The 22,972-nt window shown below is 35.9% G+C and overlaps 1 pseudogene; it reads left to right on the forward strand.

Annotated features, from left to right (window-relative positions):
* The first annotated feature begins 3,665 nt into the window (after positions 1-3,665).
* On the forward strand, positions 3,666-4,951 carry LOC148163892 (heterogeneous nuclear ribonucleoprotein A1-like; annotated as a pseudogene).
* Positions 4,952-22,972: the final 18,021 nt, after the last annotated feature.

Genomic DNA, 22,972 nt, shown 5'->3' on the forward strand with positions numbered 1-22,972 from the left:
CCAACTCACCTGTGTCCATAGCTGTGCTTTCCTTCCTACCTCTGCTTATAATGGATGAAATGCCTTCTTCCTGCCAAGAACCAATCATACTCTATATATGTAGTGGATTCTCACCATTGCTGGTGTCTCAGAAATTACATAAATTGTTACAGACTCTCCTCTATCTTCAACCCCTTTCTCATCAACATCCGTTCCTGAAATCTCCAGCTGCCACTCTGATCTTATGGCTGATACCCTCATCTATTTCCTTTCACAGCCAAATGTTTTGTAGGAATTGTCTGTATATGTAATCTCTTTTTTTTCCCAGTCATATTTCCGTCCAATCTAATCTGGCTTTTACTCCACAGAGCCACCTAAATTGTTCTTTTTTTAGGATCACTGTAAGAAATATCAAGTGAGATGGCTGCTGGCTCATGGCTCATTAACATTCCTCCAGTGAGGGGCGCCTGGGTGACTCAGTCGTTAAGCGACTGCCTTCGGCTCAGGTCATGATCCCAGGGTCCTGGGATCGAGCCCCGCATGAGGCTCCCTGCTTGGTGAGCCTGCTTCTCCCTCTCCCTCTGTTGCTCCCCCTGCTTGTGCTCTCTCTCTCTCTCTCTGTCAAATAAATAAATAAAATCTTTAAAAAAATTCCTCCAGTGAAATTTTTTTTTATCTTTCTGATATTTCTTGGCTAGGGTTGATTAAGATATGTGCAGAGTCAGCTAAACCAAAGTGAACTATTTATAAATCTTTAAATAGGATTTAAATACTTAAATAGTGAGATACAGAAACTAAAAACTGTCATTGATCAGTACTCCTCCAGAAATTGTCCATAAAATTCTCCACTGAAAGATCTTGGGGTGGCCCATGTTCTTATTGAATAAGGAAAGGGCTAAGGTCTAGGCAGGGAGAGATAGGGGGCCCCTGTCTGGGCTCTGAAACTATTCTGGGCAGGCAGAATCACAAAGCCTGAGTGAACAAGAGATAAGGAAACAGAACACCTGGCCCTGAATGTTAGGGAATATTTTTCTTTGGTGGCTACAGTGCACTCATAGAACATGGCCAAAACTCAAAGAATTAAGTCATTAAGGGTGTTATCAATAATCCATGCTCAAACCAAGATGGCACAAGAAACTCAAAGCTACAAGTTTCCCAATCAGTTCTCAATAAAAGACTGCCACTAAAAGCCCTCATTGGCAACCCATTTAGGACCCCTCTCACTCTAGAGAGCTTTTTCTGTATCCTTGCTTAATAAAACTCTATCGCTTTGCTTACTCTCTTTTGTCCATGAGATTTAGTCTTCGACTCCGTGAGACAAGAACCCTGCGATCCTGTAACATTATCATTCTTCGTCTTAGATACTCTGCTCTTATCTTACTTCAGTAACTAGGACATTTTTTTGCAAGTTAAGGAGGATGCGATTAGTAATTACATCAAGACCACATGTTTAGTTAAGACCCCCCAACAAAAGGGGAGGTATGATTTTCTTGTCAGTTATTTTTGGTTATATGCTATCAAAAGCATGAACCAAATCATTTATAATGTCTTCCATGTTGCTAAATATAGTGAGTAATTCAGGTTTGTTTTGTTTTGTTTTTTGAGAAAGAGAGTGAGTGCAGGCTCAGGGAGGGGCAGAGGGAGAGGGAGAGAGAGAAACTTAAGCAGGCTCCATGCCCAGCACAGGGCCCAACACAAGGCTCTGTCTCACCAGCCTGATATCATGACCTGAGCCAAAAATCAAGAGTCTGTCTCTTAACTGACTGAGCACCCACGCACCCTGAGTACTTCAGTCATTATATGACTTGATTTCTTAATAACATTTTCCACTACTGACTTTTCTTTTCCATTATTGTAACACTCTGCTTCAACCTAGTATCATTTTTAATCTCTTACATTTGAGAAACACTTTTTCCTAGGTCTTTGCATTTGTGCACATCTTGTATGAGGCACTAACTGCCCTCTCTTTTACTCTGGAGGAGAATGTTGTGTTACTCTGGAAGCATGCTTAATGTCCAGTAAAATCAAGGTAAAATCTCCCTCCAAAGCAAAGAACAGGGAGGCTTACTGCTCTCTCTCCCTCCCTTACTGCCCTTATTATAAAAGATTTGGATCTCCTTATCTCAGGGTTTCTGACCTGCCACATAGTCCAATGCATATACAGGGTTCAATCTTGCCTGAATATGCTCTACGTTCCTTTTGGTTTTCTTGGAGAAAGACACCCCTGATTCTCAAATACAAATCAGGTCCCTCATTCTTATTCAGTATTTGTTTTCACAGAAATTATCATAATTTGTTATTTTATATTTATTAGTGTCTGGGAGAAATTGTCATGGTTACCATGACTCCTTAGTTTTTTAAGCTTAATAAATTCAGGAAACAAGTGTTTCCTGTCTGGTACTCTTATTCTCAGTGCCAAGCATAGTGCTTGACATAGCATACTTACTGATTGATTATTTGTTGAATGAATGCAGGCAATAACTCTTCTTCACTAAAGATCTTCTAAGATTAGCCTATCCTCCTTTGTAAACAGGAGATAGATTTGCCGCCTAATTTAAAAATATTTGTTTTATTTTCTTTGTGTTAATTTATTTCTGAGCTATTTAAAAATACATAGAAGCAAGAAAAGAAAGTAAACAATAATCATTCCTTTATTCAACAGTGAGGATTGCTAGTGCTTTCTTGCATATCCCTTGAGAGCAGTCAGAGAGGATATATATGTGTTTATATATAGTCAACACATATCTGTATTCATAAAATCAAAGTAAAATCATGTTAGTGGCTAAACAGTAAATTATAGATATATAAAATTATATTCATAATTTAATAAATCTATTATTGGGCATTTAATATTCCCCTTTGCAATTTACTTTTTTTTAAGATTTTATTTCTTTGACAGAGAGAGAGCACAAGCAGGAGGGGTGACAGGCAGAGGGAGAGGCAGAAGCAGGCTCCCTGCTGAGCAGAGAGCCTGATGCAGGGCTTGATCCCAGGACCCTGAGATCATGACATGAGCTGAAGGCAGATGCTTAACCAACTGAGCCACCTAGGTGCTCCCCCCCCTTTACAGTTTAAACAAAGTGTAAATGGACAACTAGATTAGTAAATATTTCTTTGAATCTTTAGTTAAATCCTTAGAATAATTATCAAAAATATTTGCCTAAAATCAGTTGATATATATCATTCCCTTTATCTCTCAGGAACAAGGTAATTTATCGGTTTATAGTCCCTGAGGGTGTGTTGGCTGAGTGAAGCTGCATCTTAACACATGCCTTCCAAATTCACCATGATACTGAATTGTGTTCACTGAAAATTGCATTCAGACTTTCCATTTTGTTTTTATTATTTCTATTTTTAAAATTTTTTAAATTTTAGTTTATTTTTTCAAATTTTTATTTAAATTCTAGTTAACATACAGTGTAATATTGGTTTCAGGAGTAGAATTTAGTAATTCATCACTTTCATGTAATACCCAGTGCTCAACACATGTGCCCTCCTTAATACCCATAATCCATTTAGCCCACCCCCCACCCACCTCCCCTCCATCAACTCTCAGTTTATTCTCTATACTTAAGAGTCTCTTACAGGCCGAAGGTAGGCTGGCAGATACGTTCGTTAGATTACTCCTTTCCGCCCGTGGACGCCGCAGAGTAAGCATCGTTAAAGTCTCCCCTCCCACTGCCATCATGTCTAAGTCAGAGTCTCCCAAAGAGCCTGAACAGCTGCAGAAGCTCTTCATCGGAGGTTTGAGCTTTGAAACAACTGATGAGAGTCTGAGGAGTCATTTTGAGCAATGGGGAATGCTTACGGACTGTGTGGTAGAGAGATCCAAACACCAAGTGCTCCAGAGGGTTTGGGTTTGTCAGGTATGCCACTGTGGAGGAGGTGGATGCAGCCATGAACGCAAGGTCACACAAGGTGGATGGAAGAGTTGTGGAACCAAGGAGGGCTGTCTCGAGAGAAGATTCTCAAAGACCTGGTGCCCACTTACCAGTGAAAAAGATTTTTGTTGGTGGCATTAAAGACAACACTGAAGAACATCACCTAAGAGATTATTTTGAACAGTATGGGAAAATTGAAGTGATTGAGATCATGACTGACAGAGGCAGTGGCAAAAAGAGAGGTTTGGCTTTTGTAACATTTGATGACCATGACTCTGTAGACAAGATTGTCATTCAAAAATCCCATACTGTGAATGGCCACAACTGTGAAGTAAGGAAAGCCCTATCTAAGCAAGAGATGGCTAGTGCTTCATCCAGCCAAAGAGGTCGAAGTGGTTCTGGAAACTTTGGTGGTGGTCGTGGAGGTGGTTTTGGTGGGAATGACAACTTTGGTCGTGGAGGGAACTTCCGTGGTCGAGGTCGCTCTGGTGGCAGTCGAGGTGGTGGCGGATATGGTGGCCGTGGGGATGGCTATGACGGACTTGGTAATGATGGAAGCAACTCTGGAGGTGGCGGAAGCTACAATGGTTTTGGCAATTACAACAATCAATCCTCAAATTTTGGACCCATGAAAGGAGGAAATTTTGGAGGCAGAAGCTCTGGCCCCTATGGTGGTGGAGGCCAATACTTTGCCAAACCACGAAACCAAGGTGGTTATGGTGGTTCCAGCAGCAGCAGTAGCTATGACAGTGGCAGAAGGTTTTAATTACTGCCAGGAAACAAAGCTTAGCAGGAGAGGAGAGCCAGAGAAGTGACAGGGAAGCTACAGGTTACAAGAGATTTGTGAACTCAGCCAAGCACAGTGGTGGCAGGGCCTCGCTGCTACAAAGAAGACATGTTTTAGACAATACTCATGTGTATGGGCAAAAAACTCAAGGACTGTATTTGTGACTAATTGTATAACAGGTTATTTTAGTTTCTGTTCTGTGGAAAGTGTAAAGCATTCCAACAAAGGGTTTTAATGTAGATTCTTTTTTTTTTGCACCCATGCTGTTGATTGCTAAATGTAATAGTCTGATCATGACGCTGAATAAATGTGTCTTTAAAAAAAAAAAAAAAAAGAGTCTCTTATGGTTTGCTTTCCTCTCTTTTTTCCCCCCCTTCCCCTATGCTCATCTGTTTTGTTTCTTAAATTTTACATATGAGTGAAATCATAGGGTATTTGTCTTTCTCTGTCTGGCTTATTTTGCTTAGCATAATATACTCTAGATCCATTCACGTCATTGCAAACAGCAAGATTTCATTCTTTTTTTTATGCCTGAGTAATATTCCATTATATATAGATACCACCTCTTCTTTATCCATTCATCAATGGACATTTGGGCTCTTTCCATAATTTGGCCATTGTTCATAATACTGCTATTAACATCAGGGGGCATGTGCCCCTTTGAATTAGCTTTTTGTATCCTTTGGATAAATACGTAGTAGTGCAATTGCTGGGTTGTAGGGTAGTTCTATTTTTAACTTTTTGAGGGACCTCCATACTGTTTTCCAGAGTGGCTGCACCAGTTTGCATTCCCACCAACAGTGTTAGAGCGTTCCCCTTTCTCCACATTTTGCCAACATCTATAGTTTCCTGGGTTAATTTTAGCCATTCTGACAGGTGTGATATGGTATCTTATGGTTTTGATTTGTATTTCCCTGATGATGAGTGATGCTGTGCATATTTTCATATGTTTATTAGCCATCTGGATGTCTTTTTTGGAAAAATGTCTATTCATGTCATTTGCCCATTTCTTTATTTTGTTTTTAAGATTTTATTTATTTGAGAGAGAGAGAGAGAGAGAGAGTACACAAGCCAGGGAGGTGGCAGAGGGAGAGGGAGAAGCAGACTCCCCACTGAGCAGGGAGCCCAATGTGGGGCTAGATCCCAGGACCTGGGAACATGACCTGAGCCGAAGGCAGATGCTCAACTGACTGAGCCACCCAGGTGCCCCTTCTGCCCATTTCTTAACCTGATCATTTTTCTTTTTTGGGTGTTGAGCTTGAGAAGTTCTTTACAGATGTTGGATACTAACCCTTTATCAGATATATCATTTGCAAATATCTTCTCCCATTCTGTAGGCTGCCTTTTAGTTTTGTTGATTGTTTCCTTCACTGTGCAGAAGCTTTTTATCTTGATGATAGTTCATTTTTGCTTTTGTTTCCCTTGCCTACAAAGATATGTCTAGTCAGAAGTTGCTAAGTTGCTATGGGTGAGAATCTTCAAATTTCCATCATAAAGCACCACATATCCTTTTCATTTACCAGCCATTGGCTTAAATAGATCACCTGGTCATTCCTAATTCCAAAAAATCAAGGACCGTGAGAAAAAAAATCAGAACACTTGTCAAGTTTCAACTCCATATTATTCCCTTTCTTCCTTATTCAGAATCCTGCTCAGATGTGGTCCCTAATTACTTTCTGACCTCCTTTTTATATTTGCCAGGCACTTGCAGAACTCCTTGCTTATGCTATCCACTCAGTCTGAAATGTGCTTCCCTCACTCTCTCACCTATTATAATGATTCATTCACCTTTATTTCTTCAAGTACTATTTCACTTCATTACTCTTAATTTCCTAAAGTTTCCGTGAAGTCACAATTAAAGATAAAGATTATACTACATACCTTTTCATGTTAGTTTGTACCATTATGACATTGCTAACATTTGAGTATTTTGACCTATAAAATGGCACTGTATATGGCTTAACCTAATATTTCTTGGTGTTTTAATACTAGGATTAGTATATAGTAGAGTTCTAATAAATTTTTATATATTTGTATTGAGTCTTCAAAATTGAGAAGAGAATTTGTAATGGCAAAACCAAAATATTTGAAGATCTAAAGAAAAAAAAAAACCTCATCATCATTTCATTCCAAAAACATAAATTAGGTAAAGATGATTAGCTGTTACTGAAATTAAATTATCATCAAAGTCAAGATCTCTAAATTTAACCAGGGTAAAGTCTACAGTATGAGAAAGACTTCCTATGCAAATGTATTATCACTATCAACCACTCAAAATTGAGTCTTTAGTATTAGAGATGTTTAGTGTCATTTTTCTAGATTAGCTGATAATACCATAGAGAAATTACAGTTTTTACATCTACAATATTGGGGATTCTTCCATATGGGTGGTGAGATATATATATATATGTATATATATATATATCAAAAATAATAGTCACTTATTTTTATTACCTGACATTATTTTTTCTTATGTATATTATTTTCTTTTTAAAGGCAAGCAGAGAAAAAAAATAAAGGCAAGCAGACCACAGCATATCTATCTTACATGGTCCAGTGATATATATTAGTATAAGAAAAAAATTAAATAATTTTAACTATTTTTGCCTAACCAGAGAAAAAGTCTAAAAGAATGCAAAAACATTAAATACAACCCTGTATTTTAGAGTCACAAATGGTTGCTTTGAAAGACTAAAAATGTATGATGATCTTACATACATGATTGCTCTACTCTTATACTTCCTTGAAGATTGAAAATTAAAAACTGCAAAGCAGTTATGCCATTTAAAACAGATGATGTGTAAGAACCACTTAAGTTGTAGAAGTGCTACCTGTCATTATATTTCCCACAGCACTGAGAGAAATTAGGTGTTTGAAAAGCTGTAATGTGCCTTTTACTTGGAATGCTCAGGCTTTAATTTCCTCTCTGTGGAGTAACTATGATGTGATGGTGCCTGTCTCTGTTTAATCTGAATAGGATACTTTTTCTTTATAAAAGTAAAATATAAAACCCTAAGAATTCTTTTTTATACTGTCTATTAAAAATATAGTACTTCCAACCATTTCCATTACATACAAAAATATGCCAGTCTCCTGTATTTAAAATCTTTACAACAGGACATTAAAAAGGACTCATTCTTCCTTGGTTTCTATCGAAATGTCAGTGAGACAAAAGTAGATACCAAAATGATTGTGAGACCAATATGCATACGGAACTTTTCAGAGAAACTGGTCCACCACTTTTGAGTTTTAGCACCTCCCCCAAGAATATTAAAAAAAAAAAGATCAGAATTTGAGAAAGGGAGATTTTGTAAAATAGGTCTGTGAGGCTATTACCCTACTGACTAGTGACTGGAAAAATTAGAATATGTAAATATGTCCAGTGCAGCTCAGACCAAGAATTCATGTCTGAGGCACATTTTAGAATGCTATAGTGGAATTGCGGATGGAGGTCTGAATTCCAACCCCTGCTTTTCCTCAAGTCTCACTGTTTTAGCAACAGAGTCCAGATAACTTTTCCAGAGTTTGTTGGATGGTTAAACGTTTTCATTGGAACTTTGGCCCATGACAGGGTTGCCATGGACCATTTTCAACAGGGCTCCCTGAGAGGGTAAGTAAATCTTAGCAAAAGGAGGCTGGATTTATTACACCAAACGCCCAGTGGCTGACAAAGGGAAATGAAGTTAAAAAGATTCAGGCATTCCTTTAAGGAAACTGCTAGACAGTCCAGGGAGGACCTGCTGAAGAGTCACAACATGCTCATGAGTAAATTAGCAGAATCCTCTCTAGTCAACTTAGGGAGACCAGCTTCAACTACCCACCAGACCCAGAGTACTCTAGGCCACCTAGCTTAAGCAGCACTGTTGGGAGAGACGAACCATGAGAGACTATGGACTCTGAGAAACAAACTGAGGGTTCTAGAGGGGAGGGGGTGGGGGGATGGGTTAGCCTGGTGATGGGTATTAAGGAGGGCATGTACTGAATGGAGCACTGGGTGTTATATGCAAACAATGAATCATAGAACACTACATCAAAAACTAATGATGTAATGTATGGTGATTAACATAATAAAAAATATATATATATTAATAAAAAGCACTGTCCCATCTCTTATCTCCTTTTACTCCCCATTTACTCATAGCCTTGCTGAGATCAAAACAGCTCTAGTGAGTGCAGGAGGACTGGAGAGAGAAAAAAGAGAAGAAACCAAATCTGTCCCATCCCTTTTCCACTCCAGATGCACCACACAAAAGAGAAGAAGAAAGAAGAGATAATGCTACATTAATTTCTAACATCAAGATATAAACATACATGTGATGAGATGCTCTAATTACTGGCTTGAGTCTTTTTTTTATTAAAATGGCCTTTTAAAACATGTGAATTACAAGGGAAGTTATTGTCCTGTATTAGTCTACATTAAAGGACAGAGGCGTTTACAGCAACAATGTATTTGAAGGGGCTGTAGGAGATCAAAATTATATATATATATGTATATATATATATATACATATATATATACACACACATATATATTCAACATGTATGACATTTAAGACTTTTTCATAAATGTAGAATAAATTCTCTATTTTATTTTTTCTAACACAGGAAGAATTAATTTACTGATATTCTTTCCCATCCAACTCTCCCCATTCAAATTCAATAGTATAGAATTGATAGTTGATCTAAAAAAGAAGTATCAGTTGTTTGGTAGCCTTGTTAATTAAGGTTACTTTAAATATATTTCTCTAAGGTATCAGTGAGTAGAGAAGCCTTGCAATTGTTTCAGTATTATCTTTTCTTTCTTGTGTCCAAAAAAGAACTTTATATGTTTTTATAACTCCTTAAGATATATCCTATTCTATACACTGGTAATGGGCTAAATAAAGGTCACCTAGAGATATTAGCTAATTTCTGGAACTTGTAAATATCACTTTACAAGGAGGCTTCCAGTTATGGTATATGTTAGTTACAAAGATGAAAGGTATAGCATAAAGAACATGGTATTGTGATAGCATTGTTTGGTAACATATGGTAGGTACACCTGTAGTGTACACACAGTAACATACAGAGTTGTCAGATCACTGTCTTATACCCAAAACTAATATAACATGTGTGTCAACTGTATGTCAATAAAATACGTAAATTTTTAAAAAAAGAAAAATTGTCTTTACAGATCTGATTAAATTAAGAATATTGACGGGGTAGATTATTCTGGATTATCTAGGTGGGCTCTAACTGTAATCACATGAATCCTTACAGAAAGTGGAAAGGAAAATTGTCAGGCCCAGAAGAGGAGGAGAGAAAATACAAAAGAAGCAAGGAATAGATTCTCTCCTGGTGCCTCTGGATGGATCATGGCCTACCTGGTTTAGGTCAGTGAAACCGATTTTGACCTTCAGAAATATGAGAATACATTTCTATTGTTTTAAGCCATGAGCTTTTAGCAATTTGTTACGGCACCCACATGAAACTAATGTAGCCTTCCAGCTTTCATTCTTTCTCCTTTTCTAGGATTCAAAGCTGAAATAGAGCTTTGTGGCTATTTTTCCAATAAAATTGTGCTCCTAAAGCCTAGTTTCTCTGAAGCCAAGTAAAGGAACACTGCTTGAGGTTGGTCATTATAAAAAAATAGTAAAAGAAGTTCAGGAAAAAAAAAAGTAGAAAAGTTGGTATCTCAAGTTTCATACCATTGGTGGTTTACTCAAAAACCCTTCTTTTCCCATGTGCTATATAAGCAAAGCCCCTATTGTTTAAGCTGTCTATCCTTTTCCCTCAGACTCATTGCTGGATCCTAAAAACTGCTGAAAGCCAATCATTCCCTCTGGAAAAGACAGGTTGTCAGGAGGATAAATAGCTTAGTTCTAGTCAAAAATACATGAAAGGAGGAATGCTTGAGATGGGGGGAGCGATGTGAAAATTTTGAAAAATGGTTTACAAAAAAATATATTTATAATTTAGAAATAAATAATTCCTCTTCTTTTGTTTCGTGTCTAGAACCACTGCAGCCATCTTGTCAAGAGAGAAGTTACTGGGAGGATTAGAGGTGACACACTGAGGATGGCAGAGCAATGGAAAGAAGCCAGACCCATGATATGACTGAGCCAATGAATCAGTGTACCAGGGGGGATACTTATTTTTAAGCCATTTTGAGTTTTTTTCCTTTTTAAACATCTAAGCAATTGAAACAATATCAAATAGAGACACGCCATGAACTAAATTAATTCTAAAGATAATGTAGTCAAATGATGTTGTTATGAAGACGAACATAAAAAGGGGACAGAAATGAGAGTGAGAATGAATGAAAAGCAAGGTTGGTGCGAGACCTCTTCTCTATCTGGAATTCTAGATTTAGGGAATCTTCTGAGACATATTTTCCTTTAATTTTCCTTTGCCCAAATGGGAAGAAGCTAATTGTAATGCCTAAAATAAAATTAAATAGTAAGCATAATATTTATTTAATATATAACTTTAAACTGTAAAATTAATAAAAATAAATGTTAGCTTTTATTCATTTATGAAAATAGCATTTAATCGGCATCTACCGTATGACAGGAGCTATTATGTGCTGTGGTAGTGATAGTAACAGGTGTTATTTCTGAGTGTTTTAAACAACTACCCCATCTTGTTCTCACAAAGACACCATGAATAGGTGTTATTATTATCTACCCTATGTTACAGATAAGCAAACCAAAGCATACATTTATTATTCACTGTAACTCACTTAGGGTTACACAGTGTAAGATTTGAGATTTGAAACCAGACAATCTAACTGCCAAACCCAGGTTCTTGGTCCTACGTTGTAGCCTAATGGTCATGAACAAGATCGTCAATAAGACTACATTCCATTGGGAGGTTTAACAGTACTGTTAGTATTAAACTGTTACCCTATTTGACATTTCAAGGAAAAAAAAAAAAACCTCTTAAGGTTATATTATTGTTGATCTAAATTCAGATAAGGAAATTGCAGCTCAGATTAAATTGCAAAAGCTCTAAAAGTAATTGGCAGGACTAAACTTGAAACATGATCTCGCTAAAATAAAAACCTGAGTTCTTAACCAATTTATGTTTATTTCTTTTTTTTTTTTTTAAAGATTTTATTTATTTATTTGACAGAGAGAGAGACAGCGAGAGCAGGAACACAAGCAGGGGGAGTGGGAGAGGGAGAAGCAGGCCTCCCGCAGAGCAGGGAGCCCGATGTGGGACTTGATCCCAGGACCCTGGGATCATGACCTGAGCCGAAGGCAGACGCTTAACGACTGAGCCACCCAGGCGCCCTATGTTTATTTCTGACTAAAATATGTAGACAAATCCCTTTAAGTTCAAATAATTACAGGGTTTTAAAAAAGTTATCTTTTTTTTAACTATTACATCTTGCCATTCACACTCTATTGCACTTTTATTTTTATTTTTTAGTTTTTAAAAAGTTTATTTATTTTTAAGTAATCTGTACACCCAGTATGGGGCTCAAACTCATAACCCTGAGATTAAGGTCCCATGCTCTTCTGACTGAGCCATCCAGGCACTCCCTAAAAAAAGTTGTAACAATTGAAATTGATACTTAAATGCGGGAGATACATATAGATACATATTTTTTATGGTGCTAAATCTTATCAACAGATAAGAATAATATTTTAAAATAGATTTGTACATGTAAAATATACATTAAAATAATCAGAAATAAAACTAAGTCATGGAAAAGATTTCCTCTTAAGGTTTTTCAGGGCATTAATATTTATACCATCATCATATTAGCTGCTGTCATCCTAAAATTTATTGAGTACACATAAATATAGAATGCATAGATAATAATCTTTAATAACAAAAGAAGGCAAGGACATAGAGGGCAAATTGTGCATTTTATATAAAATATGTACATGATGGGAAAAATCACTGTTCACTGTTCAGTTTCTTGGTAAGGATATGACTAGGAAAGAGTATCTTCACAAAAATGTTTCTTCCTGCTCATTTTTTAATGATTTATTTATTTATTCATTCATTCATTTTAGAGAGAGAGAGAGAGCATGAGCAGGGTGAGGGGCAAAGCGAGAGGGAGAGAGGCTCCTGCTGAGCACGGAGCCTGAGGCAGGGCTGAATCCCAGGACTCCAAGATCATGACCTGAGCAGAAACCAAGAGTTGGCCATTCAACAAACTGAGCCACCCAGGCACCCCTGTTCCTGCTCATTTTTAATAGCGTCTTTTCCTAGAAGTAAACACCAAATGCATGAGACATTTGGAAAAATTAATAATGTCTCCAGGCCAGCAGCATTTTCAAAACTGCATTTTAAAAAATAGAAGGATCTTGCGAGAAGATGCTCTCAAAAAATATACATAATATATATGTAATATTATTAATATACCTATTTTCAAATATGTTTTGTTTTAAACTTCTTGAACGAAGTCATCATCATTTTTAAAATATATTCATCTTTGTATAAGCACATTATTCTTTTTTATAAAAAGAATATCAAGGGAAAATTAAATTTATTAATAAAGCTAGTAATTTCTCTTCTATGTGGAAATAAATTCACCTGTTTGTTGTAGGATCTTTCTACCCTGGAGAAGAAATGTTTATGCAATAATAAGTCATATCAAATGCCTTCTGATGTTAGGAGTGTGTGTGTGTGTGTGTGTGTGCAGAGAGGGAGATAAATCAATACATGTTAAGAGGATTGCATTGTACAATATTGACCAAAAAATTGCTTTCAATTAAAAATGGAATGACTGAGCTGTTAAATGGGGGAAACATTTGATAAGTGTGATTTTGCTTACAAATTTTTATAGATGTTTGTTACCATTTTAGAATCTCACTATGCTTGTCAAAATAAAATAAAAATATCCCCATGTTTCCTTTTCTTTTGACATGCTATGGGACTTTGGTGTTAAAACGTGGATCAAATTTTGCTATAGTGCTCTCTGTGGAAGGCACTATTGTGTGACAGCACTTAAGGCTGCATATGAAAACACGTTTGAATATTTGACTTTCCTGGAGCTCCCCAGGATTTAGAAGGTGGTTATATGAAAACAGAAAACTTAAAAGAGGCATTTTAGAAAAAAATTCAGTTTTGACATCAAATACCTCCCCTATGGTTTTATTTGTGGAAGAGAGAATGAAAATGTATTTGTTTAGTTTCTGAGAGGGTAATTTTGGTAGACTAGAAAGAAAATGGAATTTTAGAATATGAATTATCTGAGTTCAAGTTCCAGATCCACCATCTATTACCAAGTGACTTAAGATTTATGGACTTCAAGTTTTTTATCACACAATTTATAACTAACTGAAAGATGTTTTATGAAGAACAAATAACGACTTCTAGGTCACTATGGTACAGTGGGTTCTCAATTCAAAAAATCTTCCTACAATAGACATATAGACTAAAAGACAAAAATTCAACAGATCCCAGAGAAAACTTGTTCATGCACCAGAAGGAGAAATGTCTCACAAAACACTGAGTATAGTTAAGACCACATGTATGTGGGGTTTAGGATCATGAAACAGGTGGATATAGGGAGGCACCAAAAGAACTCCCCTGTGTTCCTCCGTTCTGAAACTGAGTTTCAGAGCCATGTTTAGAGATGAAAGTCAGGGATTTGGGTGAAGTGTAACCCAAACTCACTGTGAAGTAAGGCTGAGAGTAGCAGGAAGGTGGAAGACAAAGACATAGTCTTGCTACCGGGACCCAAGTCAACATGTTTGGATCTGCCATATTTCCAATATCTGGCAGTCACTCAGAAACACTAAGATAGGGTATTTTTGGAGGATGATATGACCTTATTGAGGTAGCTACAAAATAATCAGAGAAAGATAAAAAATGAAAGAGAAAGAAAGGAAAGAAAGGAAAGAAAAGAAAGAAAAGAAAGAAAAAGACGAAAAAAGAAAAGGCAGAGAGAGAGAGAAAGATCCTATTCAAAATGAGCTTAGAATAAAAATTCCAAAATACATGACAAAATCTGAAACTAAGAATGTTGGCTAGCAAAATACATAATTCCAGAAAGGAATTTCAGACAGTAAATTCAAAATAAGTATTTGAGTATGTTCATAGACATAAATGAAAATATAAAACAAATTATTAAACCACTTAAGTCAGAAATGAAAAAAATATATTTAAATGGATATAAAAATCTTGAAATATAGTCATTGATATAAAAATTAAATAGAATAAAATCAACTAGATACATAAGGGAAATGGGGAGTTGCTGTTCAATAAGTATAAAATTTCAGTTAGGCAAGATGAATAAGTTCTGCTATACAATATTAGGTCTATAGTTAACAATACTGTATTGTGGAACTACCATACTGTTTTTCATGATGATTATCCCTCAAAAAGTTAAAAATGTAAGTACTGTATGACCAAGAAATCCCACTTCTGGGAATATATCTGAAAGAAATGAAATCACAGTCTCAAAGAAATATCTGCACCCCCCCCATGTTCATTGTAGTATAACTCATAATAGCCAAGACATGGAAACAACCTAAGTATAATTGATGCATGAATGGATAAAGAGAATATGTTGTGTATGTATGCACATATATATCACATTTATATATACTGTATATAAATATATAATGGAATATTATCCAGCCATAAAAAAGAAGGAAATTCTGCCATTTGATACAGCATGGATTAAAAAAGAACCAACCAACCAACCAAACAAACAAAAAAACCCCCACAAAACAAACAAAAAAACTGGAGGGCATTCTGCTAAGTGTAATGAGCCAGAGAAAGACAAACACTATATGGTATTACTTAAATATGGAATTTGGAAAAAAGCCAATTTCATAGAAAGAGAAAATAAAATGATGATTGCTAGGGGCTGGGGTGAGGGTAAAATGAGCAGACATAAATCAAATGGTACAAACTTTCACTTATATGATGAATATGTTCTGGGGATCTAATGTACAACATGGTGATTATAGTAAATAATACATTATTGTACACTTGAAAATTGCTGAGAATAGATCTTTGTTTTTAAAGATTTAATTATTTTAGAGAAAGAGAGTAAATGTGTGCATGCATGAGTGGGGGGAGGGGCAGAGAGAGACTCTTAAAGCGGACTCCCCGCTGAGGAGGGAGCCCAACACAGGGCTCAATCTCACAATTCAGATGTCAAGCTCTATTACAAAGCTGTAATCATCAAGACAATATAGTACTGGCACAAAAACAGACATATAGATCAATGGAACAAAATAGACAACCCAGAAATGAACCTTCAACTCTATGGTCAACTAATCTTTGACAAAGCAGGAAAAAATATCTAATGGAAAAAAGACAGTCTCTTCAACAAATGATGTTGGGAAAATTGGACAGCCACATGCAGAAGAATTAAACTGGACTATTTCCTTACACCATACACAAAAATAGATTCAAAATGGATGAAAGACCTAAATGTGAGATGGAATCCATCAAAATTCTAGAGGAGAACAGAGGCAGCAACCTCTTCGACCTCAGCTGCAACAACTTCTTTCTAGAAATATCTCCAAAGGCAAGGGAAACAAAGGCAAAAGTGAACTATTTGGATTTCATCAAGATAAAAGCTTTTGCACAGCAAAGGAAACAGCCGACAAAACCAAAAGACAACTGACAGAATGGGAGAAGACATTTGCAAATGTCTTATCAGATAAAGGGCTAGTATCCAAAAATCTATAAAGAATTTATCAAATTCAACACCCAAAGAATAAATAATCCAATCAAGAAATAGGCAGAAGACGAAGAGACGTTTCTCCAAAGAAGACATACAAATGGCCAACAGACACATGAAAAAAATGCTCAACATCACTCGGCATCGGGGAAATACAAATCACAACCACAGTGAGATAGCATCTCACACCAGTTAGAATGGCTAAAATTAACCACTCAGGAAATGACAGATGTTGGTGAGGATTTGGAGAAAGGGGAACCCTCCTGCACTCTTGGTGGGAACACAAGCTGGTGCAGCTACTCTGGAAAACAGTGTGGAGATTCCTCAAAAAGTTGAAAATAGAGCTACCCTACAACCCAGGAATTGCACTACTAGGGATTTACCACAAAGATACAAATGTAGTGATCCAAAGGGATACCTGCACCCCAATGTTTATAGCAGCAATGTCCGCAATAGCCAAACTATGGAAAGAGCCCAGATGTCCATCGACTGATGAATGGATAAAGAAGATGTGGTATATATATGCAATGGACTACTATTCAGCCATCAAAAGGAAATGAAATCTTGCCATTTGCAACAATGTGGATGGAACTGGAGGGTATTATGCTAGGGAAATAAGTCAATCAGAGAAAGACAAATATCATATGATCTTACTCATATTTGGCATTTAAGAAACAAAATAGGATCATAGGGGAAGAGAGGAAAATATAAAATAAGATGAAACCAGACAGGAAAACAAACCATAAGAGACTCTTGATTATAGGAAACAAACTGAGGGTTGCTGAAGGGGAGCAGGGTGAAAGGATGGGGTAACCGGGTGATGGGCTTTAAGGAGGGTACATGATGTAATGAGCACTGGGTATTATATAAGACTCATGAATCACTGACTTCTACCTCTGAAACTAATATTATATATCAATTAATTGAGTTTAAATTTAAAAAAACTATTGAAAGTAAGAAAAAGAAGTAAAAAGGCATAAGGTCTCCAATTCTCTTGCAAGTAGATCAGAAAAAATATACATGTATAGAGTATATAATTATATATATTATACATAATATATATTACTTACACATTTAAAAATTATATAGGTATATATTTATACATAATCTGAAAGGAGAGACAGAAATTAAGAACAAATTCTTATATTTGAGTTTAATTACAGCTTCCATATGAGAGATGACAAAGGAAATATATATAGAAAATACTAAAGTGAAGATGAAAATAAAGAGGCAAAAGTAAAAGATGACAAAAACACAAAATATAATGACATTAACAAATAATATAGAGCAGAGGTTTCTTTTAAAGAATCTTTTTTTTTTTTTTTTTTTTAATTTGACAGAGAGAGACACAGCAAGAGAAGGAACACAAGCAGGGAGAGTGGGAGAGGGAGAAGCAGGCTTCCCGCTGAGCGGGGAGCCTGATGTGGGGCTTGATCCCAGGACCCTGGGATCATGGTCTGAGCCAAAGGCAGACGCTTAACGACTGAGCCACCCAGGCGCCCCTAGAGCAGAGATTTTCTTAACATAGATGCTACTAAATCCTGGATAATAAGCAGCTGGCTTGCCTTAATCACTGATTCAAGTTCTAGGAAATTATATACACACTATGCCTGACAGTATCTTAATGCAATGTTTCTCTACATCTTTAACAAATGTTGTCAAAAGAAGAATTCCAAAGAGGGTATTATTTCAAAAACTTCTGATATCTGGTAAGGGTAATGGTGCCTCATTTTAGTTATAACTTATTACTTTTTGAGATCTTAAACTATGGAATAGATACATATAGAAATGATTGAATCATCAAAGCAGGCTCACACAAATCATAGTTTTTAACAAACATTAAAAAATAATCCAAATTCTACAAACAAAACATAGATACAAACATAGCACATCTTCCTGGCAGGACCCTCAGTCTGTGAGGTGCAACTTCCCCATTGTCCCTTCCTTTGTTCAGAACTGTGTTTTGGTCTCAGAGTAACAGATGAGTCCCTAAGAATGTGCTGAACATTGACCTCTGAGGAAGTTGTTTTGTGGCTTAGCTCGATCTGTGAGTCATACGCATATAAAAGAAATATTGTAAATAACATCAATTCTCCAGCCAGCCAGGTCTCAAATTATGAACCCCAGGTTTAATTACATAAATTAATTTGGACAGCCTAAAAAAAATTTTATTGTTAAAACTAAAGTTTTAAGGTAAGGACTCTTTAATATATTTACACTAATCAATGTTACTAGAGTGTATGTAATGAGGCTGATGAAGATCATTTATTCTCTCGGGCATTGCCGATACCAATCATTTCTTTGGGTAACTCCAGGTGGCGAAGGAGGATATCAGAAGCCATCTATTGTGCTTTTTTTCTCACATAGCCAAATAAGTATCATATTACCCTTAAAAATTTAGAAAATTCTATTATTGATGCTAGGGAATATCATGTGTAGGATGTCTTGAAATGATGTAATTTGGGGAATGATATATTTAACTTCCTATTTTAGTTCAGATAAACATAAAAGTCTTTTAGATTTTTTTAGGAATTATTTATTTTTCTTTTAGTCCTATGTAGGATCCACTCATATTTTATAGCTTGGGGTATTTTGTTATAAGTTAGATGGCTATTCTTATAACTATTATAAATAAAACATGACAGAGTACAGAAAGATGAGAAATTTAATAGGGACGTACCATTGACAATGGTATCTTAAAGCATGTTTCCTCAAGATAAATCTATTATAGAGCAATTTCAATTTCTAAGTCTATAAACTGTTAAACTATTTTGTTATGCTCCATTCAAGAACATTTTCACTAACATTTAATTTCTTAGTGAGTTCAAATCTATATTCAATTTTTTTAAAAGTGAAAAGAGCATGGAATTTATGGTTTAGTCACTATTGATAGTTCTATTTTTTGCATTAACTTATAATTCTTCCACTTCCCCTGCATTGTCCATCTAAATTAAAGTACCAAGATGGAACATTCAGTAGCCTGTTTCTTTAGCACCTTCTATTGTGATAACTCTTTGATTTTCTAGTCACTGAAACTCTATGGCAATGCAAATATTTGTTGTAGAAAACTGTTAGTTGTTTGTCAGTTGGGGTACAACCAGTGAAGCAAAGTAACTATTATGGAACAAGGTTATTATGAGGATTAGAATTTATACACCTGTGAAAAGAGATAGGAGAGTGAAGGTATACATAAGAGCTGGACAATCAGGAAGGCTGCTGAGTGCTCATTTTGCAATGCCAAGCATGTTGATTCCATAGTGTTATGCTGAAGAGGAAGTCTATTGGAAGGTATTGCCACTATGTGGATTATGCCTCTACTATAGCCAACAGTCTACCACCTGTGGGTCAGTGACAGTTGTTCAACAGGACACACAGTAGGCAGGAAGAACAGTACACAGAGCAGAGGAGCGTAACGTCCGAGATGAAATCCACCTGTCTGCCTCTGTTTGTCACTTCATCACTTTAACTGCCATCTTTAGCAAGCCATGGCCACTGCTCAGCTTTTACCTTCCAAATCACATGTAATATCCTTTTTAGGCCAATTCTAACTGAAAGCAGAAAGAAAAGGATTCTGGGAAATGTAATTCCCAGGTTAACCAAATATATTGGTCATGTAGACCTTTGGCCACAGAGGTTTAGTCTCAACCATTTTTTTGAAGGTATTCATTTATTTGGCCACAGGGGTTTAGTCTCAACCATTTTTTAAAAGGATTGATTGATTGATTATCAGAGAGAGCTCACAAGCAGAAGGAGCAGCAGGCAGAGGGAGCAGCAGGCTCCCTGCTGAGCAAGGAGCCTGATGTGGGACTTGATCCCAGGACCCTGGGATCCTGACCTGGGCTGAAGGCAGACGCTTAACCGACCGGGCCACCCAGGCATCCCTAGTCTCAACCATTAATTAAGCAATGTTAAAATAAAAAATAAGTTAACATTAAGACACAGAGATATGTCAAATAAACAACCTAACTTTATACTTCAAGGAACTAGGAAAAGAACAAAGCCCAAAGTTAGTAGAAGAAAGGAAATAACAAAAATCAGAGTAGAAATACAATCAGTGAAAGTTGAGAGCTAGGTTTTGTTTTTGTTTTTGTTTTTAAACATTTACAAAACAGACAAATCTTTAACTAGACTCACCTAGGGGAGGGGGAAAGAGAAGATGCAAAATCAGATGAGAAAGGAGATATTACAACTGATACCACAAAAATGCAAAGGATCATAGGAGATAATTATGAATAATTATATACTCACAAACTGGACTATGTCAAAGAAATAAATTCCTAGAAATACAAAATCTACCAAGATAACTGAGCAGGCCAGTTACTAGTAAGGAGATTGAATCAGTAATCAAAATCATCCCAATGAAGAAAAGCCCAGGACAAAATTGCTTCACTGGTGAATTCTACCAAATATTTTTAAAAAGAATTAATTCTAATTCTTCCTAAACTCTTTCAAAAAATAGAAGGGGAAGGAATACTTTCAAACTCATTTTATAAGGTCAGCATTCAGTGATACCAAAACCAGGCAAGGATGTCACAAGAAAAGAAAATAGGCTAATGTCTCTGATGAACATAGATGTAAAAATCATCAACAAATATTAACAAACTGAATTTCACAATATATTAAAAGGATCATACATAATGATCAGGTGAGATTTATTCCAGGGAAGCAAGAATGATGGAACACCCACAAATCAATCAGTGTTAAACACCACAAAATGAAAAAAAAAAATTAATAGATGGCAGAAAAAGCATTTGACAAAATTCAACATTCATTTATGATAAAAACTCTCAACAAAGTGGAAATAGAGGGAATGTACTTGAACATAATAAAGGCCTCATATGACAAGTCTACAGCTAACATCATACTCAATTCTGAAAAGCTATAAGCTTTTCCTCTAAGACCAGGAATAAGACAAAGATGCCCACTCTCACTACTATTACTCTGCATAGTACTGGAAGTCCTAGCCACAGCAATCGGACAAGAAATAAAAGGCATCCAAATCAGAAAAGAAATAAAACTGTCTCTATTTGTAGATTATATAATAAAATATATAGAAGATCCTAAGGATTCGACCAAAAAAAAAAAAAAAAAGACTGCAACTCTTAGAATAAATGAATTCAGGAAAATTGCATGATATAAAATTAATTATACAAAAAAACCTATTGCATTTCTACACAGTAATAATGAACTATCAGAAAAAGAAATTAAGGGAATAATCCCATTTACAGTTGCATCAAAAAGAATAAAATACCCAGGAATAAATTTAACCAAAGAGATAAAAGAGCTGTACATTGAAAACTCTGACACTGATGAAAGAAATTGAAGACGACACAAATAAATGGAAAGATATTTTTTGCTTATGGATTGGAAGAGTTAATATTGTTAAAATGTCTGTATTACCCAAAACAATCTAAAGATTCAAAGCAATCCCTGTCAAAATTCCAATAGATTTTTCACAGAAATAGAACAATCCAAAAATGTATATGGAGCTACAAAAGACTCTAAATAGCCAAAGCAATATTGACAAAATCAACAAAGCTGGTGTCATCACAATCACTAATTTCAAATTATATTACAAAGCTATAGTAAGCAAAATATGGTATTGGCATAATAACAGACACATAGATCAATGGAAGAGAACGGAGAACCCAGAAATAAACCCACACATACATGATTAGTTAATGACAAAGGAGCCAAAAATATACAATTGGGAAAAGATAATCTCTTCAGTAAATGGTACGGGGAAAACTGGACAGCCACATGCAAAAGAATGAAGCTGGACCATGATCTTAGATCATACACAAAAATTAACTCAGAATGGATTAAAGACTTCATTTTAAGATCTGAAACCATAAGACTCCTAGAAGAAGACATAATCAGTAAACTCAACTTTGGTCTTGGCAATGATTTTTTGGATTTGATATCAAAGGCAAAGTCAACAAAAGCAAAAATAAACAAGTGGGACTATATCAAATTAAAGAGCATCTGCATAGCAAAGGAAACCATCAATAAATGAAAAGACAACCTAGGTTGTCTTCCCAACAGGAGAAAATATTTGCAAGTCATGGTTCTGATAAGGAGTTAATATCCAAAATATATAAATAACTCACACAACTCAATAGCAAAATCAAACAATTAAAAATGGGCAGAGAGATGTGCCTGGGTGGCTCAGTTGGTTAAGTGTCTGACTTTTGATTTCAGCTCAGTTCCTGATCTCAGGGTCATGAGATCGAGCCCCACTTTGGGCACCTTAAACAAAATTGTACTGAACCTTTTAGGGCTATAGTACTGAATAAGTGTACAAAGCACACTAAAACACTAAGATATATCAAATATAAGTTTTGATTGTGATGGTGTTTTATATTTCTTATTTGGTTCTTAGTCATGCAAAAAAAATGCCATCATTCATAGTTTTAAGAAGAAATAAGTTCTTTCTTCACTCAAGTCCAAAAATGTTTATCTCTGGCTCCTGTATGGCTCTTTCTTCCATGCACAGTTGTGATTTATGTTCTATCATTATCTCCCCCAAAAGACGGCAAGTTTTTTGACAGTAGGCAGGTTCATTGTCTTATTCATTATTTCCTTCTCTCAATGCCTACCAGAGGGTAGGGGATATGCTAGGCACTGATGAAAATTACATGTTTTAAAAGATGAGAGTATAAAATGAATTACCAACCAACAAAACAT

The sequence above is a fragment of the Eumetopias jubatus genome, unplaced genomic scaffold (assembly GCF_037043125.1).
Source record: "Eumetopias jubatus isolate StellerSeaLion01/CBP00866 unplaced genomic scaffold, mEumJub1_p1.0 scaffold_7, whole genome shotgun sequence".
Taxonomy (NCBI): Eukaryota; Metazoa; Chordata; class Mammalia; order Carnivora; family Otariidae; genus Eumetopias; species Eumetopias jubatus.